Consider the following 26160-nt stretch of genomic DNA (forward strand, 5'->3'; position numbering starts at 1 on the left):
ATGATCTCTATATCTGCATACTGAATAACTTTCAACGTACAAAAAGCTACAGATACAGTTCCCCAGTGTACTGTGGACAGTTTTTCTGTTTTTTAAAAAGCTGAAAGCTTCTGTTCAGAAGAAAGAAAATATGCTATGTGTCACAGGTAACCAGCCATATGAAATGCCTAACGAACAGCTTTGGAACATTTCATAATGTGAAGAAATCAGATTTAGTTGACAGAAATATTCCACAACATATATTTTTGTTGCAAACACTTCATTAAATTTTTAGTTCAAACAGATCTATGGCCTAAGAGAAGGATAATTTGATTAATTTTCATTTGCTTTCTCACTGATACTCTTTGAAAAAAAGTTCTGAGGTTTTTTCAGTATTCTGATCAAAACCCAGTAATTCAGCTCAAAATGCAATACAGCATAACTCAGTATTCATAAATAAAGACTGTGGAATGACAATTTTACTATACCAAATTCAAAACAAAATTTTTGTTTGTTTGTTTCATTGCATTTCATGCAATGCTATTTGAATCATATTCTATATCAAAGATAATTTTTTCTCCTATAATATCTGTTTTTTATTTAAAAGTATACATTAGACAGAACTTAGCCTTTGAGCTACACTGAAGGAGTTACAGCACCTACAATGCCTCGGGTTAGCTACTCTTCTGGCTGTCGTTGTTCTTGCGAATAAATTGTATAAAATAACCTGAAGTCTCTTACAGTTCCTGTTAGTAAATCATTTTCTATGAAGAAATACCACTTAGCTCTTATATGAATAGCAGCTAATGGAACAGGACTGTTCAAACAATATTATTTTACTGCTTCAAAAGGTAAAATACTGTTAAGAGGTAACTTCTGGATGAGGACTCAGATTTTTAAGAGTCTGATGCATTAAGAGTAAGAATGGAATAGTAGTACAGTTAATTCTGAAGCAGTGTACTTTCTTCTGGAGAAGAGGGAAGGGTTGTAGTTAGTTCTTGTTAGCCAGGGAGATTGCTGTACGTAAAGACAACTCTGTCCTGCAGGTTATGGGAGCTGTGTCCACACATGGCTTTGGGAGCCGTGAGAGAGACACAGACCCTTGGTGTATTCACACACACAGAGACAGCACAGCAAGAACAGAGCTGCTGCGCACAACAAGAGCTTCCCAGAGGAGGAACAGGAAAAGCTGGCATGACTAAGCTTTACAATGTATTCAACTATTGCTTTCAGTGCAACTGCTGGAGCAGTGGCAAATGTGTGTGCAGGTTGCTAGAGCAGCACACAGGCAGCAGATTCAGCAGATTCAGACACCAGGATAAGGCGGAGGAAATCGTGTCTTACAGAATATTTTTGACTTCCATTTTCTTGCCAGGTTGCTCTGGGGGGAGGTTGGGGCCTGCCCAGGTGAGTTAAGTCCTGCCCCAAGCAGGGGCAGACCTGGTGAGCTGCCATGTGTCAGGATGCACACACCATCAGGATGATCTGTGTTTGGAGCACAGATGTGGGAAGATGGATTAGACAGCAGCTCTGGCTGTGCTCAAGTGTCTTGCCTTAATGGGGAGGTAGGGAGTGCAGCATATGAGCAAACTTCCCTATTAGTGAGGTCTACATGGATTTTGGAGGCACAAGGGAGTGAAAGTCATCACCTGACAGGCTCCTCCAGTGCTCAACCCATCACCCCTATGGCCAGATCCCAAGGTGGGGCTTCATACCTCTGCTCCTGCACACAGCATTTCCTGAGAAGTGCTGCCTTGAGCAGCATTACCTAGACAGGATTTGTGCCAGCCTTTTAAAAGATCAGTTTCTCAAACGCCAATTGCCAGGAAACAATTACTCCTGTGGGGGAATTTTCTGCACTTGAAGTCAGCCATATTTCACAGCTCTGATGTCATGGGAAAGGTTTTATAGTGACTCATGCTGAATTATAACTTACAAGAATGATATCATAGCTGTGAAATACAGCCTTTTACTCTTCCCTGCAGAGATGTGTCCAAAATGCTGAAATAAGGGCACGATCCGTAATGTCCTTCTTGACTGCACAGCCCTCATGATGCAGCAGAGCAGCTAAGCCCCAGCAGCTTCCCCATGAGTGGCAAGAGAGGAGACACACCTTTACAGACCCTGGCTTAAGCGTGCAACTGGGGTAAGTACCAACTGAGTCCAGGGTGTCTTTGCCCTCTTTATCAGTGCTGATTACTGTTTTATGGGTCATAGTGATAAATTCAGTTGAGTGAACAAAAAGGACAGAGCACTATACTCTGGGCTGAGCCTTTAGTAGAGTGAGCTCTTGTGGCTCCTAAATGCCATTTTGTGTTCCAGTCCCAATGTCTCATGCTCCAGAGAGGTCTCTGCAATGGAATAGTTTTTCTTGTGCAATCTCTCTTTATTTTGAAAACAAGTAATTCACCAGGGAGATTTTATTTTCTTTAAGTGTAGATGTGCAAATGTAACTGATGGGATCTGGGGATAAGGGCTAAAATTTGTTTTCTTCACATTGCAGAAAGACAGGTAAAAAGAGGCACTTTAAACATGGCATTTCTCTAAACCATCAGCTGGTCAGCTGGCTCAGGAACTTGCTGTGTTAATCAACTGTCAAGAGTGAAAAACAATTTTAGTGCACAACAGCCTCAGACAACTGGCTTAGCTCTGTCAGCTCAAATATATAGCAAATCTGGGCTTTTTATGAGAAAAGAAGGAATGTGCACATCCAAGCTTAAAAAAAAATCCCAGTCTAACTTTAGCTATGATCATTGTTAACATAAAAGCAATGTCACTTGCAGCCACAGAACTTTCTTCATTGTAACAAGTTGCAGATCTAAAGTTTATGTTCATGCCTCTTTGAAGGATTAAAACCTCCGACAATTGCTTAATCACTAGAAATATCAACTTCAAAATTATTTCCCCCAGGTGATGGTAGTCATAGTCAGCCTTTTTTCTATTCACCCTCTTCTCCAATATTTCATTAATGTAATATCTTAATGTGAGAACTCAGTGCAAATTTACATCCTTCCAGAGCAATATCCAAGTATTTCAACTATAAATCAAAGAAGAAATGCATTAGTTGGAGTCACTCCTATGAATCAGGGAGCCCTGCCCTGGAGATGCCTTTCTGGCACAGTGACAGGCATCAGGTACAGATTTTTTGACATGAGAAACCCCAAACAGGTTCCACCTCTGCTCCTGCTCAGCACTGCAGGTTGTAATGCTCTTCCCAGCTGGTTGTTAAATAAACCAAACTAGCAAAGAGCCTTCCCAGGAGAGGCATCACCAAGGAAAGGGAAAACAGATTTTCCTCATTCCTTTCTGCTCAGTCCCATAGTACTCTCTCCATCAGCAGACTCTCAAAAGAATATGCTTTATAAAGTGTACTAGATTCTGGACTTTAGGATAATTTCCTTTCTGAACCCATGCATTCAATTATGTTTCTGTATGAATTTATGCATCCTGGATGTTATGGGCTGCTAATAATTACATTTTAAATAGCTTCTAAATAGACTAACAACCATCGGTGTCTCTAAAGTTTCTGATACAACCTTTACTCAAACAGAAGAGCCAGTTTTATAGATCCTTTATTCCCTAGTCATCGAGGTAGTTTCATTGCTCGAGCCTTGGATACAAAGCTTTGCAGATTTGGATTAACATCCATTAGTCCACTGGAATGAACATTAATTGTGTTTTCAAGAACTGATAATGTACTGCCATTCTCACAGAGACTGAATGAGAAGGTGAAAGTTAATATACACTTTGGCACAATATGTAGGAAACAAAGCATGGCAAATGTTTTAGGGCTTCAGGCTTATTTATTTATTTATTTATTTATTTATTTCTGTGACACAACCAATTGCAGCAATCCTTACGGAGTTTGCTTAGGCTCTTGAAGAAAAATGCACAAAGACAGAGAACAGACCCTACTCTCTCATTCTTAGCAAATTTGACTAAGAATGCACAAGTACATGTGCCTTTACTGCCCCCCAAATCAAGTCTAATTTAGAGTTGTTGGTGGAAAGACACAGACTTGTCCCTGGCTTCATCATCATATGAAGTGTTTACCATCAGGGTATTCTGAAGAAAAGGAGGGTTCTACCCTGGAAGCTCTAATTTATATTTAATTTTGTAGACAATGTGGGAACACACTAAAAAGTATTCTGACATAATTTTCTAAATGCCTATCCAGCCAGCACCAATTAAGTCTGTCAGGCAAACGGAGCCTGCTTAAATCCCAAACAATTCTACAGAGCCAACTGGCAGCAACAGTAACTGGACTGCAGGCTCTGGATTCACAGCTTCTCTATGCAGGAGAGTCGATTTCTACTCCCACATAGAGACCCTGCAGTGAGAGGGACTCTCTGTACTCATGTATTCTTGCTAGAAGGGAAAGACATCAACACCTCATTGTCAAAGCCTGAGGAACCAAAGGTGAGGAAAGCATTAATGGGGGAGAAGGAAAATGGCTAAATAATGACTCCTCCATTTGCTGTGTCAGATGTGGTACCACAGTCTGTGGCATGGAATGAGGCATACTAGGCAAGGATCTGTTGCTTGAATTTTACCTTACTGCAAAGCCAAGACAAAGGAGCAAGGTCCAAGTCCCCAAAAGAATTGGAATGACTCAGAGAAGCCAGGACCCTAGGGTGTCCTTGGAGCTGTCCTCTCTAATATGAAGTATGTGATTCTGCTAGCCTGCAGGCAAGACTGCAAAGAAATGATAAAGTCTTTAAGAAAAATCTGCAAAAAAATTACTTTCTCACCATGGAGGGGGAAAGGTTAAAGTGACATTAGTTGCACAAAGGAAAAAATGTATTCCAGCTAACTTCAAAAAATAGAAGCTTCCAAATTTACCATATTCACTTCTTTACAGTGTCATATTAATATATTTTAATAAATCATATTAGTACATTTTCATATATAGCAAAGAATTTCCTGCTGGATAATTTCAGTAATAGCTAAGTTTCATGTGCTCAGAAGCTGTAACACGGCAGACTTGTCCATAATTGACTTGGACTTAAAAAGCAGTTGTTGAGTTTGAGCTTACTTTACAATTATGTCTCTCTTATGACCATTTAAATCTGAAAGTCTCCATCTAATAATTTTCTCAAGTGTGAATAAGCTTTTACAGCACTGAAACCCAAATGCTTTTTTTCTTTATTGTCCATGAGGCTTGCCTTTGTAAATATCAGTCATAAATGGAACAAAATGTCACTTTTCCAGTGTAAAGATAGCTGATGAAATTTTAATCTTCTGATAACTTTTTTTTATATCTTTCTTATATAAACCCATATAGTCTAGCAATCATTCCTGTAAATACACCACTGGAATAACAAAATAGAAGAGAGCGAGAGAGAATTTAAACTGAAAGATTGGTGGGTTTAAACTAAAGGTACTTTATGAAGACATCAAGTACACAATGTAATTGCAGCCGGCAGCCGTTGATTATAATGTCTTTCAAAGTCATTTTTTTATTCAGTTTTCTCAACAGGAAAAAAGGTGCAGAACTATAAAAATAACTAAATGCAGCAGAAATACTGAGATAACTACCTCCATCCTGCACTGGGAACTATTAACATGGTAGTTTTGTACCATACAACTGATTTAATCCTAGTGGACCTAGTGAGAGCACCGGGCCTCACAAAAGCACACACTGACAAAAGAGGAAAGTGAGAAGTGTATTTCCTTCTGAGGTTCATGAAAGGCCATGGCAAAAGATGACTGTATGATTTTATTCAATAGCTGGTGAGTGAACTGATGATGTTGTTTGTCTGCTCTCATAGATTTTGATTTTTTTGTTCACCTGGCATTGAAAAAGAGCCCTAGTGTCATGTTGTTCCAGAGATGCCCACTCTCAGTCTCTGTAGTTAGCCACACTGGGAGTGTAACTTTTATCCACTGTGCAAAAACAGTCTCAACACAAAAAGAGGAATGGCACAGAAAAGGAAATCTTGTTTCCATTATATGGCTGCATTAAGTGACATGTCTGTGGTCATTCAAGAATATCTGTGGAAGGGCTGGAACCTGGACCTAGATCCTTGAGGCTTACAGCAGTATTCTAATTACCAGGTTATTATTCTTCCTTTCTGATGGAAGTCCAAGTCATCCTACCTGTGCTTTAAACATCATGAGCTGCTGCATGTACCTGCTGGACACTGGTGTGTGCTGGAGGGTGTGTGGACACCGTAGCTGGAGCACCTGGAAAAGGATCTGGTGGTCCCTGGGTGTGAAGGCAAGAGCAGCAACCTTATGTAGGTATCACAGCCTGGTCACCTCTGCAAGGAGTGAAATGGGAGAGTAAGGACAGACACAGCTCTTGCTGATCCTGTCCCCTTTGTGAGCCACCTCCACGTGGCACTAACAGGGAGCAGGAGCTGGTCTTGAAAAAAGCTTCTAGCTTCTTGTGCCTTTTGCCTGTGATTTGGGGACAGGCCTTCACAGCATTTCAATGTCCCCCTGCAGCAGGAAGCACCCTGCTAATGCTGCGTTCTAATCTAAACCAGGGACAGGTATGTGACTAGCAGATAATACAGACTAATACCGTAAATTATATTAAGTTGTTCCTTGATAGAGAGAAGACTAAATCTGTCAAGCAATCAACTACATTTAGTAGAAGAACAAATCAGTAGTGCTCCTACTGCTATCCACATCTGCTATGTATATTTTTTGTTCCTGATGAATACCTTAATGGCAGAGAGTAGCAGATATGCATAGAACCACAGCCAGAGTTTCCAGCAGTATTGAAAGTAACCCTGAAGCCATGAAAATTCTGTAGGAAAATGTTATTTCCTGTTGCAGTATTTGATAAAAGTCTGCAGTGTAGTCATCATGTTGTGCACGTTACTGTTCTCAGACATGCAATAAGCTACTAGCAAATTAGAAGGTTGTGGTTTCCCCTAACCTTATTTATTTATTTCTTTATTTATTTATGTTAGAGCAGGGAACTAGCAGACTCTTCAAAACAGGTGTGTCATCAAAAAGAAATTCAGTCTACACTATGCATCAAAATTTGATGTCTGAAAAAGAGCCTAGCCTCCCAATCCAGATAATAGAAAGACTCTTAGCTGACTTCAAGTGCTTAATTTAAGGTGCTTTGTCTCTAACTGAAAAAGCTAGATGGTCTGGATACCTGCTCTTATATTTCTGTTTAGACACTGGAATTTAGAAGTCTCCTAGACAGGTTCTTAGAAGTAATCAGTGACATTTTAGGCTTTTCATTGTAAAGCAAAAATAGAACTATTTTAAACAAGACTCCACTCTGAGAAAGGTATGGGATGCCACCCTTCAAAAATAGCTGCTAAGGGAACTACTAAAATTTTTTGGACACATTAAAGAAAAATCTGTTCAGCTTCTCCCTTAAAATTGTTTTTCTTGCTCTAGGGGAGATATCCTTTTTTGCTTTATTCCATGCACACTAAGCCTACCATTTATAAGGTATCTAGCTTCATGCCATCTGATGAAAATGATCCACAAACTCCCATAAAAAAGACAGAACCATAGGCAACAGATCCTTTCTGTGCTGATCAGCAATTACTCAAAGCCAAAGTGTCAGTGATACTCTCCAAACTCAAGAGAAAAATCTGGGCTTGCAGATGCTTTAGTGGCTCTGCAGCTCTCCCTCAAGTATTGCAGTGTGATAATGAAGGCAGAGGCTATACTGCCACATGCATAGCCAGGAATAAAAGAAACGAGGAGTTAAGGTGTCTTTTTCAATAGGCACCAGCATATCTTCTCATCAAAGACTGAATATTTTTGACAGTAGCAATTAGGCAGTTCAGTAACAGACACAAAGAAAAGAAAATTCTTTGACAGGAGTGTTTTGGATGTGCTTTGGGCAGTGTATATTGTTGTGAAATATGATATTAATTGCTAAAATGCTGATTTATTTCCTTCAGAAGAAAGCCAGATACTGTGACAACAGAACCATTTTAGCAAGTGGTACAACTGAGGGCAAACAGGTAAGCAGAGTTCCCACTGATTCTAATTTAGGTGTGTTAGAGCTTATGCACTTTTCCTATGTACAAAAGAGATTGCTCTTTTCTATTTTTTATTTACAGCTGTCTGTAACTTCACATTTCTAGGACATCCACAATTCCAAATGGGATGACTGCTATGTCTTTTTTTTTTTTCAGTGACCTTAATCTTTTCTGCCGACATTTCACTGTTCCCTGCCACAGGGACTCTCCTCACTACCTCCATTCCCAGTGTGCCCCATTTCATCTGTGGAAGAGCAAAGCAGTTGCCTTTCTTAAACAGTTTTCTATTCACCAGCTGCTGCTTGCATCTCCCTCTCTGCTAGAGGCTCAGCGCTCAGTACATTTTTCTTGACTTCTTGACAGAAACATATGCTAATTTCCCACATTGAAGTTAGGTGAAAACAAACGAGGTGGGACATAAGGTACTGGAACCTGGGCATGATAGAAACAGCAAAACTTTGACTTTGCATTTGATTGTCAGGAGCTTTCTTATTTCTCATAGATTTTCATGGCCATTTAGTAACGTAAAATGGGTGCAGAGTGCTACCAAATCAGAAATGCCTGAAATGCTCAACTCTTTGTGGGCAAGTGAACTCCATTTGTGCAAATATACTCCAAGAGGAGAAATCAACTAGAAAATAAAGAGATGCCCATTAAGGCTGATTTCATTATGAATGTGCCATTAAAAGAACTGTAGATTAGGAGGTCATGTCTCTTTTTTGATGAAAAGGTCTGTTATTTCTTTGATCATGATATTAACTGGCTATACTAGAACATTATAGATTCTCTAAAAGCTTCTTGATGTTACCCCTATCAACTGCACAGCTTAAGAAGCTGTAGGAAAAGAGAGGAGAGCTAATGAAGATGGGCTGGCCCCCCTTCTTAGATCTTTGATCCTACTTGTGATCTTGTTAAGGATCTAGGAGATCTTCTCAAGCAGGGCTAGACTGGATGGCAGAGGGTGGAGATACCCAGGAGGACTAGCATGAGGAAGCAGCTGCAGCAGTGAGAGGGGGACTGACCATTTCTGAGAGACTGCAGAGTTACTAGGACTGGATAATGAGTATTAAAATAGGGATAAGGCATGCTGGTGATTCATTCAGGGTGAATAAATACCATGCTGGCAGGGATGTTCAAGCAATTTGACAAGTGGGACATTCCGGTTCCAACGGATGATATTTATTCATTGTACAAGTGCACAGTGGAAGCAGCTATGGTCTGCATGTGACTTCAGGTGAGGCAATAAACTTTACCACTTCAGTGCATATTCCAGCCATGATGACTCATTACTTAACTGAGGTTTTGTGAACAGTGAGTGATGTTTCTGAAACTCTTGAAGTTTCTTGAATAGGAAACATGCATATTTGCTTTTCAAATCACTAATCTGAGAGGTGGCTTTCTTCTTTGAGAAAGACCTTTTAATATTTTTTTGCTAGTAATTTTATGTTTCTCAGAATATGAAAGCATATAAAAGAATAATGTTGCTTGTGACTGAATAGCTTCTGAAGTATTTAATAATGCTACTTATGTCACTAATTCTTTGAAAAACCTTAATGAGTTGCATAATTAGAAATATTGAGGAAATTTGAATGGCACAATTTTTTTCCCTCTTGGTTAATAAAGCTCTGTATACATACATTGTGAAAATCAAATACTATACAGGTGACTAACCCCTTTGCTTGTATTGTTAAAGCATACTCCTCTGGTGAGGAGTTTTCTCTCAGCATTGAAAGCAATAAAAAATATGTGATCAAATCCATGTAAAAATGTTTCTTCTTAGGAACGGAAGAAAAAAGAAAACAACATCAACAAAGACAGGAAAGACTGCAGTCTGACTTAAAACAATTGGTGTTTCTAGTATTGTTAAATTCTTTGCAATTATATGTGGAATCTCTTTGGGATATAGTTTGTATTTTTTGCAAGTGGAGACTATAATGGAATTACTGAAATCTTCCTCTTGTGTAATGGAGACTTGAATACGGTGCTTTATTTTTAAAATCTGTTCCAGACAGACTCTTTTCTATTGTTTTGCACGTAAGGGAGCTGGAGACATGCTGCAGCTCTTAACTATATTGTTAATGCTAAATAACTATGTGATCATCATATGAAGCAAATTAGGGATTAGAAGCTTCTAGGACAGCTCTGCTTTTATGTTTTAGACAACTGAAGCAGCTAATCCTAAAACTACAGGACATATGATTCAAGTGGTTGTTCTCAGTCCAGGATTCAGTCGAACATTGCTCTGTGCAAGCCAATGAAGACAGCAAAATTGGCCTTCTTTGCTCACTGGAGTATTTGGTTTTGATTCTGTAATAATTCCATGGAGTTGCCAGGATTGATAGCCAAGATCAAAAACACTGGAGAAGTAGTTTGGGAGGGGCAGAATTAAAAGAAACCATTTCTGTATAATTTGAGCTTTTATGCCTGTAAACAGATGTCTCTGTTTAAAAAACACAAAGAGATACTAATCTGGACAAGAGAGACTTACTTCTGTTTCAGAAAATCTTTTTCATCAAGCATTCCCTTGAGCATTTAATGCTCAAGAAAATTATTTCCAGTAAGAAAAGAAACATGACCAACTGAGGTGCCAGTACAATCTCTGACGCTTCCCTTTATATCAGAGAGGGGTAAATCGTCTATTCTTCCATCAATGGAAAGACTCCATGTATCTTAAGTATTTTCTTGAGCCAAAACTAAACTTCTCTGATGCTGTGACAGAAAGCAGTGAACAGAAACAACCAGCCCCAGTCTTTTGAAACTGTTAAGAATTTTGTCAGTAGAGCCAGCATGTCACTCCTAATTTTTTTTAAAAAAATGTTTCTTAGTTCTACTATTGCTTCTTTCAGTTTTTGCTACTCTTATTAGCAAAATTTCTGTTAACTTGATTTTAATAACTAGAGCTTATATGACTGGAACTTAAATACGACTTGAATTGACCCAATGTTTGCTGACCATATCCAGAGAAATCCATGCTTTTGCAACAAAGAATGCAATTAATTAAATTTCAAACATTTCTAATAATTGCACTTATTTGCACTCATAATATATTCCACTTCAGTATCTTAAATATTACATGCACTTCTAGTACATTGTGATGGTTATCAGCTTGGGCTGCTCCCTTCTGAAGAGATAAAAGCCTTCTTCCTGTCAAGGTCACTTAGCTTTGCTCCTAAAGTCCTCCCAGTTTCTGCTTTCCTGTTTCCTTCTCACCTCTAATTATGGGCAAACTGATGTAAGCTGAAAATTGTCAAATTGTCCTGCAAACGTGAGTGTTTATTCACCTAAGGTACCCACACAGTCTCAACTACCAAGGAGTTTGATCACTTAATAATCTTTACTGTATTTATCCTCAGCGTAATTCTGTGAAAATTGTAAAGCTACCATTCCTGAACATAGAAAGTGAATGTAAAGACCAGACCTTCAAAGGCATTTAGAAACCTAACTGTTACTGCAATCAAGTAAATGGCATTTAAGCCTCTTATACCCTGACATTTTAGCCCTAATGCAGAAACAGAAGACTATATGGACGCTGAAAAATACAAGAAATTATTATAAACTGAACATGGATAAACTCATAAATACATATACATTTCTTTGTCATTACTCTGTAAGACTTAATGTTTTTCTACACAAGTCTTGACAACTTTGCTTTTAATGACCTCTTCTTAAAGAAGCTGTAAAACATTTACAGTTTTATGACATTTTTTGCCTGCTGGATGAAGACAAGTTTAAAAACAAAACTGAGGTTACACCAGCAGTTTATCAGCTCTATCTACACTTTATCTATTGAAATCTCTGGCAATTAAATGTTGCTTCTTCAGTTACATAAAAACCCCATCATTTAGCTCTTTAAAAACAGAAATTAGATTACCTCTCCTATTTGAAGCCCTTCCAACTTTGCAACCACAGAGGTGTTAGATACATATAGGTAATATGGGGGGAAGTCTTCCCCAGAATTATCTGCCTCTGCTTCCTTCTAATAATTTCTAACCAATACCCCTTTCTTCTGATTTACTGCAAACTATTTCAGACTGTAGGTGGTAAGATGACTGTTTTTGAAGTATGGACACTTGTAAATCAGTAGGCATTATCCAAGATTCAGGTTGTCTATGGAAAAACATGGTGCTTCAGTCAAGGATTTATTATTTTAGATTTTCATTCCTTTCTGTTTATAAATACCTGAAATTTGTCAGGAATGTGATAGTTTGTCACTTAGTACCATATTCCAAGTGTTGAGCTTACATGTATATATACAAATAGATGAATTTAAAAAATATATCTATATTTAAGCCTGCACCAATGATGGCTATTGTAATGCTACTATTGTTGATAGGAAGTGAACTTTAATTTCAGTGCTGAATAGCTCAAGTGTTTCCTTGATGTTAGTATCCAGAATAGGATGGAGGCTTAAAACCACAAGTCACTGTTCCTTGAAACGGAAATGTGACTCTATCAGATGTGAACAGCTTGAAAGAAAACCTCAGGTGTTTGGGGGAATAACATGGAACACTTTGACTGCAGTTTATTTGGCTGTAACTGGAAAAAGAACAGGTAAGAAGAGTTCTACTGACATAAGCATTGATATAATTGGCATGTACAAGACTGCATCAGCAGTTGCAGTGTAAGCACAGCTTTTATAGCCCTGCACCTTAGGAAACAAGATGTTACCATTGCTACTGAAAAATTGCAGATTTTGTTTTACCTATATTAACAGACTGTGTGAAAACCCCAGGCAGACCCAGGACTAAAGATATTCCTTCCAATGAAGAATTTAAGGCTCCAGTTACTTGCTGTTGCTACTTAAAAGAAAGGTGTCACATAACAAAAGGAGGTAGGTACCAGGAAGTTGCTGACTAACAAACTGGGTTGTACTATTAATGGGAATTAGCAATAATTAGCTAATATGGACTATAAATGTTAGCATCATTGTAGGTGGACTTGGAATAATTGTTTGATTCATTTTGATTATACTGTTGAAACAATAATTAGACTAACAATAAACTCTAATTGTCGGCTCTGCGTAAAAGGTGTGTTCCCCTGTGCCCATAATGAGATTTTGATGGTAATACGCTTTGTCAGATGGGCAATTTTTATGCAGCAGAAGTATGGAAAAAGGGAAAATAATAAGTAGCAGCAAGGAGAAAGAGGAGTGGCAGCAAAGAGGCTTCTAGCTTGGCAGTGCTTCAGAGCTGGGACACAGCTGGTTATCCAGCTGTGATCCTGGGATGCAGCCAGACAAGGAACACTCAGGGCACACCCCTCAGATGTACCTTTTCATGGATTTATATTAAGCTCATGCCAGCAGCACTCTGACATACCAACCATCAATGCAGGGGCTGGGTGCCAGCCCAGCAAGGGATTCGAGTGGGTGTCCCTCCCCTGCGCCATCCTCTCGGAGCAGCACTGAAGGCAGAGCATTATGTGCAGTCATGAGGGCTCTGATTGCTCTCTTGGTCACAAGATAATTTTTGCTCTTGAAGCAGCCCCTATTCTCAGCAGTTTTGCACCACAGGGATAAGCCCCATGCCAAAACAGACAGCGTCAATTCATTAGTCAAGGATGACTGAAATTCGGAGCTGCATCTCAGAGGTGCAGCCTGTATGGAGGCCTGAGGGAAACGAGGATGAGGGTGATTTTAGGCAGCCTTGCTTTCTGCCATGTTCTGGGGCCTGAAGCTGCCTCTGACAAAACCTAGGCAGTCCTGAGGAGCTCTGCAGACACCACAGCAGCCTGGGTTTTGCAGCTTTGCCTCTACCTCCCCAAATCAAAGACCATCCTTGGACATGCACCCATGGCTGATAAAATATCTGAGCAGAGCTGCTGAAATTCTGAGGGAATGCATCCTTCCTGGTGGTGTCTGTGTTTTTAAAGTTCCTTTATCAGCTCCTTAAGCAGACCCTTTGGTAAATACAGGGAATCTGGGAGGGATGGCTGGGTCCCTATTCATATCTAATTGCAGCATAAGGTGTGACACACAAGCTGGTTTCCTCAGTCATAAAAGAAGAAAAAAGCAACACGCCTCACTGCTCTTGAAAGCTAAACAGGGAAAGAGAGCATTTCACTTCAGTGGACTTGCATACCCGTTGAACTGACATGGTGGGGAAAGGGCCAGGATGCAGTTCCTGTGAGGGCTCCCACTTAAAAGGCACTCTCATGTGTCCTGAATAAGCATATGAAGGAAAATGAGTTGTCTTCAAGGAAAGCCTGCCTTGCCATACCTTCTCAAATGGGGGAGAACAATATATCATCCCTGCCTAAACTCTGCATATTTTGTTAAGCCTAACATTTGTATTTATTAATAGTACAACTTCCCTCCTCCATTCCCCCAAGATAAGAATTCAATCTTTTTTTTCCCAGAAGCTGCATTTTTATGCATACTTATGGGCAGGCAAGGTTTGCAGAAGGTGACTCCCTACTGAAAATGCGTGGCTTCTTAATGTCAATTTGTTTCTGCATTTGCTGGAGGACCCTGTAGTAATCTGGATGAATACTTGCTGTAAATTGATAACAAGATATGATGTCCTAGAAAGTATACACTAGCATAAAACATGAGGGAAAAAGAATCCTCATTTCATTTTAAATTAGATAAGTTGTTACAAAATGGAGATTTCCCTTTGTGTTCTGAAGTAATTTATAAGGTGGGGTTTTCTATTAGAGCTGTTTGGCGAGTGGGATGGGAAAGAGACAGATAATGGATGAATGTGCTTTCTTTGATGTGGAGGGATGTAAGCACAGCTTGTGGCTGGGGGAGAAAAGAAGATTAATTGTCAGTTTGTCTATTGTGCAAAATTTTGACAAACTTCTATGTAGTGTAGTGTGCAATCTACACTTTTAAAATGTCTTTCTTTCCCTGGGTATATGTGAACAAAATACTTGTAGGGCTAGGTGTACCAGGAATGATGTTAAAATGCAAAACTGCAGGAAGAAAATCAGAAGTGGAATGGGTCACTATTTTGCTTCAGAATATTTTAGAGCGTGGGAGGAATGGGAAAGGAGTGGCAAACAACTTTGGTTTGGTAAAATACAATTTCCTTCTGTGTTTAAAGGGAGTGTGTGCTTCCACTGCATCTCTTTCAGCCACTGTGAGGGGATAGTACCCCATGAACACTCCAGGTATCTAATCCTATTCCTCATCTGCCTGGCTGGGTAAAATCAACCTTGTGGCTGTGGGTCAGTCCTTTTCTGCCTTTTGCCTGCGGCTACACCTGTTTAGTCATGATTTGTTTTTTTTATCCTGAATTGATTCTAATTGCACTTTACGGCTGTTTTATCCTACTTTATTTTCATCCTAATAGTAGAAGGGCAAAATCCATAAATTCTATTTTAGACAAGGAAAAGAGCTCTGAGCAAAATTTTAAACTGTTTTTTTATACTTGCTGTTATTTATAGGCTTGATCTCCAACCCCATACCCCAGCTCACCTCTGTACCAACCCACATTAAGCCTTAATGTGAAAATCTTTAGGGTGAGATCATAACAAATAAATAGCTGTTTACCCATGAGTCCTTTCTATTGTTTCTGTTTGGGTTTGTTTTTTTTTGGTTTTTTTTTTTTTTATTTTTGGTTTGTGTGTGTGTGTGTGTGTTATAGTATTTCTGTGGTTTGATAGGATCAAAGTAATCCGACTTTTGTATTCTCATAGCTGGTCACAGGCTATACGAGCATTTTTCAAATTCAACCTTCCACCCAGGACATGTACTAGCTCTCAAGGAGGCATAAAGGAAACATCCCAATCCAATGACTGCTGCAGATGTGTTCAATAAAAGCAGAGCTGTAACTACACAAATTACCTTTGCTAAGCTGCAGGGTGCTGCAGAACTGCTGGAATGAGTTTCTCCCTGCCACACTTTTCATTCTCTCTGCTGGTTGCGAATGAATACAAATTAAGAAGAAATCCCCGAAAGAGGTTATAGGCCTATACAAATATCTTACAAGAGAATTGGGCTGTTCATGCAGGTTGTCTTTTACATTGTAGAAAGTTTTAGGAAGAAAGGGATGTTACCTTAGAAGCAGGAATGAGAGATGATCAGACTAGCAATTTCATTAAAAGTCTTGCAGTACTTGTTATTTTAATTAAAGTCCCAGCTCTTGGATATGGGCTATTGTTGGAGAAATTCCATTTTCTTTTAGGAAAACATGTTTGTGGTCTGATGTTTGCCAAATAATATTTGGAAACATAACCTGTGTCCTAGCCTGCTAGCCTGCTAACCTGCTAACTGGGCTCAAATGCAATGAAAACTAATCTGAATGTACAATGCATTTTCATTGTTTGAGAAAAAACACCTCTTGGGTGGAAAGCCAAACTAATGCACACTGGGGCCGTGCCCCAGACTTTCAAATGTAGCATGGGTAATTCTGGATATTTAAATTCAAGACCTGAAACGTGCTGAGATTGCGAATGGCAGATGGAAGAGGCTGTGGCAGCCTGTCATGGGAAGGAGGATGTGGTAGGGGTGCAAAATACCTGTTGGGACCAGGAGGAACAGAGCAATTGTAGCAAACTTGATCCACTAGGTGTACATCCAGGAGGAGCAAAAGCATGCTCTCTGCCAGGGAATGAAATGCTATCAGAGAAAAATTGCTCGGTCACCTTCTATGCAGAATCCAGTTTCTTGCAGAGACTGATTTACTTGATCTTTTGGCAACAAAATGCCATTAAAGAGTGTATTCAGAACTGTATGAAATGAACTAGGCCCTACTTTCAGTCCGCAGACAAGCTGTATTTTCTCCAAACCTCTGTACTTGGCTGAGGCTCAGGCAAGTTCTTTCACCACTGGCACAGTCAGCTCTGCAGGGTCTAAGAAATCCACCTGCTTCTCCTTCTCTGGGAGTGGCACAGAGAGGAACTGGCTGTATTCTGGCTTTGTGGGTGTAAATGCAGGATTTTAACCATTCTTCCGTATTTACAGGTCTGTTTTATTTCTCCTAGCAACTATTTTGTAGAGTCCTTCCTGCTGCAGAAACCTGGGAAACAAGACCAGGAGTTTACCTACATGAGAGAAATATGCTGCCACAGTTTGTTTTGTGGAGTTTTTTTCCTCCTCTCTTATGAATTTGCTATGCACAATCAATTTCAAAATGCCATAAAAAGAGCCAACATGAAAGAAATTCAAAACCCTTAGTGGAGTGTTGCCTTTAAAATAACAACGTTTTGGCTTCAGGCCAACCGTGCTGAGAACAAATGGAAGAAAAATTCTCTTAAAATATTTAATATTACACAGTGGATTATACTGGATTACAAATAATCAAACACGTCTGTTTATTTTTAAAAAGACATTCATGTCAAGTGCAGTTCTGTTGCTTTCATGTTTGTTTGTTACTACTCAATAATATTTTAACAAAAGCCTCTTACTGGCCAGAGAATAATACTTTATTACGCATTGGATTTTGCCTTTTTCTTTTGCCTACTCAAATTCAGAGGATTTCTTACAGGGACTTCCAGAAGAGTAGGACAGAATCTATTTCCAATTATCAATGGTACTTTTTTCCCTACCTCATGAAACCTGTCACAAACACACGGAAGATGGTCATGGAGTGACCTCGTTTGTCGCACTGAATCACTGGTGAAATACGCCAGTTTTACATAGTATCTGTTCTGGTATTAGGCAATTTGATGCCTTTTTTTTCTCCCAAACGTGGCTGATGACAGTCTCCACTTATGTAATTGGCAGAGTTTTGGGAACAAGCTTTATTAATTTGTCCACTTTTAAAAGGATAAGTACATCAGGAAGAATGGGATAAAGGAATGGAGTAAGAGGGGCTGTTATGTGGGATTTTTAATGGATTAGTGACATTTGAGGAAAAAAGTGGGTTTCTCAAAGTGCAAGAGCAACTTTCAGATTATGGACGTAATATTTCTCCAAGCATTGAAATAAAGTAGCCAACATGATCAGTGTTCCTGGACAGAGAATTTGGACCCTGAAGCTCCATATTTAGAGCCTTTGAACCTCTTCTCAGCTGCCAGCTGACCCTGGTGGTGCCAGAATTCCCCAGGCACTTGTACTTCTGTCATCAAAGCCCTCCAGGTGCGTGCACTTCTGCTATTGAGAAAGGGCAAATTTATGCAAATCTGATGCAGGCAGGCAATGTGGCAGCTAACACTTGGCATGATTCACGTGCTAGACCCTCATTTTCCTATTTCCCCTCAGGAGGCTCAGCTGGGACATCAAGCTGTGTCTACCAAATTGGAACGGCACGCAAGTCCATTTCCTACCTCCAGCCACTGTACTCTGGTGGGGCTCTCGGAGTGAAATCCTTTCCAGCCGGTTGTGCTAAAGCTGAGTACCACACTCTAATATTTATAGCACTCAGGCTGCCCATCTGACTGCACAACCACCACATCTGAGACCCTTCTCCAGCTTTTCTCTGGCGTGGTAGCAAAGGGAAAGTTTTGGCTCAAGTTCTTTCTCCTGTCTGTTTTCCTTTTCCCTGCTCTTGCCTGAATGGAGAGAGCAGAGAGAGCACTGCAGCTCTACCTTACACAACCGAATGGGCTCAGATGGAGCAGCAAAGTCTTGTCCACATGTTCCCTCTCAGCTGCAGCTGTGTTGGCTTAAGAGCATTTTTGTCACCAAATGCTCAACTGTACACCATGCCAAGAGAGAAGTTTGTTAAGCTGTACTAAGCCTTAACCCATCTCAGCTGAAATAAACTCATTGTAGCTTGCAGATCTCAACCAAACCTATACAGTCTTTACATAAAGGAGATGGGGAGGGCTCACAGGAAGGAGTCTCTGTGAACAGCTCTGGGAAGGTGGCCTGCAGGTGGAGGAGTGAGGTCTCCTTCACCTGCACAGCACAGCCAGAAGAGGATATAGGAATAAGATTTCAGCCATGTCAAGAAATGGGGGCTGATGAAGCTTCTGCAGAGAATTGATGAAGGGACTGAATTATGCCTGAACTCCTGTGCTTGCTTGTATTTACTGGCCTAGTCTATAAGATGCCAATTTAGCTATTAAGGTCTAACAACAAAATGGAACGCTTAATTATAAATGATGAAATGTTGCATTAGAGGTTAATAGAATGGTCTGATAAACAAATCTGTTGTTGCATTTCACCTCCTGTTAACAAATTACTGGTTTGTCAGTTGCCTGCTTCCACCCTTCCCTACTTTCTTTCTGTGTTTTTTGTTTGTGATGCAGTTGTTCATATATTATCTGTCTTTTCTTTGAAGATAACGAAGTATAACTAAGACTTAGCTACATAGCTTTAGCAAAAATATCTCCTGTTATTTTATTGCTAAAGCCACATCTCCTGCTTCAGTCATGCAGAAATGGATGATATGGGAATCAGACTTGGGGAATTTAATTGCAGTGCCAAAAGGCAGGGAGAGCCCTGGGGAATCAGCACCATCTTTTAGCCTTATGATGTTGACACCTGGGAAATTTGAGATGAATGTATTGGTAGAACAGAGCTTGCATATCATCTCCATAAAAATCCTCACCGTTTCCAATTTCATTGAACACCATACACTTGAGCACTTCTGCCAGAGTTGAAAAGCACTTTATAGGCACTGAGAGAGCCTTGCAACACATCTTTATGTTAAGTGCTATCTTTATTTAAAAGATTGAAGGGGGAAGGAGAAGAGGGAAGGGAAGCCAAGAGGGAATAGTGCTGAGGGGGACTTATAAAAACACTTGTGCAAGTTAACTTAATGGGAATTAGGCACCCATATGACTTCAATGCATCCTGTGAAGGAATCTAACTCCTGTGGATGAACTCCCTCAGGAACTTGTGCAAGTCTCTTGAAGTAACATTAAATCTTTGTTAATCTCATACAGAAGAGTATGTCAAGTCTGAACCAACTGTGATTATGGCTGAATGTTTCTACCTCTCCCTGTAGTAAATGGGACTTGAGGCTATACAAGAGGTCAGCCTATCCAACTCTAAAGAGATGACAGTGAGCCTGAATAACCCAGGAAGGAGCCTGCCACATGAGTTGGCCAAGTGTCCTGAGACATGAAAGGCTCCTCATATTCTGGCTGTGGGTGCAGGATCAATGTTTACTTGGTGCTGAGGGTGCCCTGGGTAGCCCCCGAAAGGCTAAGTCACCTCTGGGGTACTTGCATATGCCACTCTGTAATGGAGCAGGAAATACAGTCTAGCTTATCTTATACCAGCAATGAAGGTAGTGCTACTTCTTGGTGTAGTTAGTGGCAGGGTAGGGAAGACACTGAGGCAGCAAAGACTACAACAATGGAGCCTGCTTCCTCTGAAGTCTTGCGATACCTGGCAGCTCTTTTGCGCCTGACTTCAGAAATGCTCAATATTTGTGATGCTAAGTTTTTTTCTTCTTCTGGTTTCTATGATTATACACAGACTCTAAACAAACCTTTCAAATTATAGGATCTATTTTAAAATTTCATTGTCTTCTCAAAAATCAAACATCTTCCCCCCAAGATCTCATCAAGACAGCTGGCAAATTCATGCTTATAGGCAAAAATTACAGAAAACACAAAGTACAGGGACAACAAAAAATAAGGTAGGAATTCAATATGTGGCATTCTGCACTCCCTGAGCACAACTATAATGCTAGTTCAGTACAGATGAGACCCTGTCGGAGCTTTTGAAACCTCTTCATACATTTTACAGTGTGCTGCAAAACTAGCAGGCTTGGCCCCAGTGCTTTTCTGATCATGAAGCCAAGAGAAAAGCAACAGCAGAAATGAGAGCTGTGTCTGCTGTCACAGTGAATGCTATAGAACCTGCTGGAGCATTGCTGCTGCCTGTAGGAGTGTGTGTGTTTGCTCAGGTGTGAATGTATGTATTACCTCCCTTTGTTTACATGGATGCTTTGGTTTCCTGTGTTTATACAAGCCTGTTCTAAAGGCTGGCACATCTCATCTTTGAAGCTGTGAATCCTGCAAATTCCATCCAAGCACACTGCCAGCAATCCACAGCTGTACACAGCAAGAGCAAGTGAATAAACCAAGTGTGACTGGAAGGAAAGCAAAGCTGCTTTGCTCTTGTGTGAGCTTTCTCTTTAGTCCTGTGAAAGATCCAATTTAGCACAGCACTTTACTTTCAAACTGCATGCTTTTACTGAAGGCTGCTAGAGGACCTAAAAAGATGTACCTGAATGCTTTGCTGAATCGAGGCCTAAAAAGGAGAGCATAACAGAGAAACTGTTGATCATTATCTAAGAAATGATGGGCTGGCATCATGCTGATAGAAGTACTTTTTCAGTGCACATAAAAACAGTAGGGATTACAGGTGAGGAATGGATTCCTGCATCTTATCTCTTACCCGTTGAAACAAATGGTTTTATGTTTTCAGCAAGTTTATTTAACTTATTCTTTTCAAACAGGCATTTTGGTTTTGACTCAGGTAGGAGCAAAGGTGAATGAACTTTTCTGATTGTCCTGCAAGTTCAGAGCAGACTTAGTTTTTCTCCAGTGACATATTTTGTTTTACATACTGGCAAACCAGGAGTAGGATGTCTGTTTATTCTCTGTGCTGGAGACCAGCACACCATTTGCTAAGTACAGTAGCATTTCTGAAAGTAGAAAAAGCAAACAATGTTCTGAGAACATAAATGTCTTCCCTGGTTAACAATTTCTCTTATGGAGAAAGAGAAGGGAGAGGAGAATTTGAATTTGAATGTGCCCCCCTCCACACACACGCATATACACCTCCTGCCAAAAGATGCATCTGGTTCTATAAAAATCCCAGATCCTCTTGCATGAATGCAATCTGAAGTCATAAGCTTGCATAAGAACCAAATCCTCAGCCAGAGGGCTGTGAAGTATCTGTCAGCTCATCAGCTGGATACATACAGAGAGAGCTATTTGGAGCTGATGTTGCTGTTTGGAAGACAGGGACTTGGTTATCTTTTTACTTCTGTGCACCTGTGGCCTTTCTTGCCTTCATAATGCTTCTACTCACTTTTCCATCCCCTTGTTTGAGCTAAGGGCCACTTCAAAGCAAGTGGCTGATGTTTGGGTGCTCCGACCCTTGGTTATGGCATACCTTTCCCCCGGGGCAGAGAGGCAGTATGGTGTGGACATGCTGCTTGTGAGATGGAGAGGGGGGGGAGTGCCCTAAAGGAGAGCACAATGAATGGCTGGGAGAGAAGTAGCCAACAAAACCAGTGGGAGTGCATCTAACCTACTGGATACACAGGGAGGAGGACTGGGAGAGGCTTGCAAGGCAGCAGCTGCAGCTCAAAAAGCACCGTATGAAATAACATTAGACAAGATTCACAAGTACCTCCTACCCTTGTCTCAAGTGATGCATGCTTTGCTTCCATTTCTGCCTAAAACAAACTACAGACTTTGAACAAATATTCAGCCAAAGCAATGAAGGTTAAGCCATTAGGCTTTCAGAAATAATGCATCTTTGACCACACGCTCCTGCAAATAACCAGCTCTGTAACAGAGGGCAATAACACCACTGACTCTCTACCCTTTAAAACATAAAAGGAAAAGAAAATAAACTGTGCTTTTGGTCCCATTGTCTGTACATGTCAGCTACAGGTCTCTACAAATTATCAGGATTTTACTCAGAGGAGACACTACAATGCCTGTAATGGTGGTGCAGAATCTGTTTCCAGATTCAGGTGCTGGCCAGCAAACTTGAAATTACATCCCACTGTGATGACCTTTTCCCTATTCCACTGAAACAAATGGGGTAGTGGTTCACTGCTGACTCTTTTGCAAAGTTGGGTATGTGGCAGTGATCTTGGAAACAGGTCTGCGAGGCGAGCTCTCCCATTCCTGCTCTGAAGTGCTCTAGCAGATTAAAAACAGTGGGATGGAGAAAGAGAGATTGCTGAGCAGTTAACAGCACTAGAATGGAGAGATTGCATGTTGTGATGAACATTGCCAAAGTTTGTGACCTTGCCCAGTGCATGTGGTGCTGATTATATCAAAGGATGAAGCAGATGTGAGGGAAAATTGACTTTCATTTCCTCCCAGCTATCCCAGGCCGTCTTTGGTAAGTGGAGGATTATGATACTTTAGGAAAATAACGTATATATCTCCGTGTAGCTGTAATACTGACGGATGTTTTCCCCCACCCCAAGGAACTGTGATAGATGCAGCTGGCTGCAACCTATAATGAACACTAAGGTCAATTGGAAACAAGGGCACAGCAGTCCCTAAGTAGCATTATTCTGTGGTGTATTCATGTGCTGTCATTAATTTTCCTGGTTGACTTTACAAAAACACACAGCAACAAAATCTGAAAAGAACAGAAATAAGAGCTCAATTATACTTTTTACAAAGGTAGAACTGAGGATGAGGAGGAGCTGAATTAACCAAGTGCTTGATGACAATGTGCTTCTGTACAGCTTAACAACACCTGCAGTTAACGGGAGAGCACACGGTGCAGTGGCATTTGCTACATTTGTGCTCCTCTGTGTCTTCTACCTCGTTTATTAAAAGATTGATTATCATAACACTTCCAGGCCATAGCTATTTTATTATAGCAGAGTTCAACCTGAGTCAGAATTTGAACTCCTGAAGCACTGGAAAAAATATATGGAACATAGGACTAGAGCCATTGCGCAGTGTGAGAATGAACACATAGCAGAGTCTGGTGTCTCTTCTCTGAAGGTGGCCAGCATCTGGTAGATGATCTGCATTTAGAGAAATGGTCAAAGATCCCAGCAATAGGCTGTTACGGGGATAATCTGCTTCCTACCTCATCTGGTAAAGTTAGAGACTTCTTTCAACTCTGAAAATCTGAGGTATTATGGACTTTCCAAAAGTAGTCATGGGGACCTCGAGGCATTCTCATTTAGAATCTATTGTTTGTCCACACACATGCCTTTCTGGACACTTAGCAAAGTTAGGTTTAGCAGGATTATGTGTAGCAGCAGTTCCTGCAGTACATACTCCTGTTAGATGAAAAACCCCCACATTTCCTATACTCTGTATTTATACATTTAGGGATGGAGCCATAAAGCTTAGGGCAGTGGAAGGTCCTGCAAAGCAGCCATCAGAGTGGAATGCAGCAGGAATTACAACAGTGATGTGAATGAGAACCAATGAAACACAGATAACTGACAAAGGATGCTTGTCCCTGCTGATCCCACAGAGTTGCACAAACATGCAAGATGAGCCCAAACAATATGCACTTGTCAGAACACTCCAAACAAAAACCTACCAGACTACTCACTCCCCTCCCAGCAAATAATGCAGTGTAAGACCTTTTGCTTTATTATAAAAGTCAACAAGTCAGAAATTATCCATATTCTTATACAACACTGATTTTTACAAGGTTTTGAGTGAATGGTGACTGTCAGTATATAGGCATATTAGGATGTGTACAAGGAGGGCTTTAAGTGTAAAGCAAATTCAGATTACAGGGAAAATTAGGTCCCTGTGATCCGCCTCAAATGAAACCATAACTTCTAATACCTTTGCAAGATTTCAGGGAAAAAAAATCATGTCAGATGCAAAACCTACTGCTCAATTAACTCCATGAAAACGGCCAAATTATGACGTTTGGCCATCAAAAATAAATACACACAGCAACAAAAATCACAAGTGTGTCTGCACTGCCTACAAGTAACTCTGTATGTGTTCTTTTTCACACTTGCACCCTTACAACATATTGCAAGCACATGAAGGAGAGGAAGAAATGAGAGCGGGGGCAGGATTCCTGCATGCTACAGATACTGCTAACAGGTTTTTTTTTAAGTCTTTCCTTAAGACCTTCTGGTTGCTGTATTTCACATAGGAGAAAATTTCAAGATCCTTCCCTTGTTATCACTGATTCTAACAGCTATGTGTGCCCTGATGAGACTATTTTCCTGGGCATATTTTTATTAGTGCTCTTAAACATGTCTTTCCATTTGCCTCTTTTGGCTCAACTGCAACACAAAGCTTTAGGCACACTGCTAAATGAGGACATAAACTTTTCCAGACTTTTGCAAACAACTAGACTTCTGAAGAAGATAAATTGTTATTGCTTTTGCACTACTCCTTTCTTGGGAAAAATTAGGCTCTGCTACTGTGTCAGTCAGTATTGCATAGAAGTTTATTGGGTGAGCAATAACATGTCATTGTCAATCGAACTAATAAGCAACGGAAAAGCTGGCAAGTAAAATTCAAGCTCCTGAAAATAAGTTCTGAATATATTTCACATTCATGTATTTAATTATTCATTAAAAGAAGCCAGAATGACTGACATGATCACAATCCTTCTCAGTGGGCCCTAAAAATTAATCAAGATATTAACTATGCCTGTGGTGGTTGTTTTAGTGGAAATGTCGCAAGAAAATAGGAAAAGTATAGGTACAGTTTGGGGGAATGCATTCCTAAGTCATTACTGTCACGTCAAAGACTGCAGAACAATGCATTTCCTGTATTTCCTTGACAGGGAAGTAAGACTTGGGGTAGTACATCACCATGGTGAGGAGATCTTGCTTTTGGTCAGTATCAAACCAACCTATTTTATCATGCATTTTTTAGCTCACCAGTATGATGTTACATGACCCAGCAGAAACCACATGGTATAAACTCCTACACAGCTGCAAAACACTCTGGCTTTAAAATGAGTCCCACAAATCTTCTGTCAATGCCTTGGACTTCTAGAAAGGATTACAAAGTTAGCACTGCACTAAAGCAGCAAGGGGAGCCTGACTCATGCCAATCTGTGGCTTAAGAGCAGCTTGGGGAGCAAAGGTGAGGTTAAAGGTGGCTTTAAGACATCCTTAAATGCTACTAGCTGTCAGTTTCTTGCCAAGGCTCACACCCTTGATCACTTCCTTTCCTTTGCTGCAATGTTTTGCCATTTTTAAGATGCTTCTGCATCTTGTACTTCAGGTCTCAGGTGGGTTACAGGATATAGTGAAGGGTGAACTGTGCCATGCGCTCCCACAAACTAGATGTGTATTATGTGGAGACTTGAGATTATGGAAAAGCTGGACTCAGTGTCCCAAATGATTCCTTCTAGTGCTATGGGAGCATAGCACTAGAAAGTACACTAGAAACTCAGCAATATTTAGCATAGTTTGAAGGCTATTTTAAGTTGTGCCAGCTGCTAAACACAGCAGGGATTCAACAGGGTGATAAAGGACATTTTAGACCAAGTCCTGACTTACACTCTCTGCAGGGAGGTAATACTAAAATTGCTAGGAAAACTCTGCTCAGTCTGAGGATTCACCTATTTTGGGATAAGCCTTCTAGGGCTGAATGAGGGCAGATTTATACTAGATGAATGGTGCAAATCTACAGTAATACAAACTGGGTCTGAATGTGGAAAGGGAACAAC

At 40.3% G+C, this 26160-nt stretch overlaps 1 protein-coding gene across 1 annotated transcript in view; it reads right to left on the reverse strand.

Moving 5' to 3' along the window:
- CDH6 (cadherin 6) overlaps window positions 1-26160 on the reverse strand; it is a 103532-nt gene that overhangs the window by 52804 nt on the left and 24568 nt on the right. The window lies entirely within an intron of this gene.

This window comes from Lichenostomus cassidix, chromosome 2 (genome assembly GCF_008360975.1).
Source record: "Lichenostomus cassidix isolate B80296 chromosome 2, HeHo_3.0, whole genome shotgun sequence".
In the NCBI taxonomy this organism is placed as follows: domain Eukaryota; kingdom Metazoa; phylum Chordata; class Aves; order Passeriformes; family Meliphagidae; genus Lichenostomus; species Lichenostomus cassidix.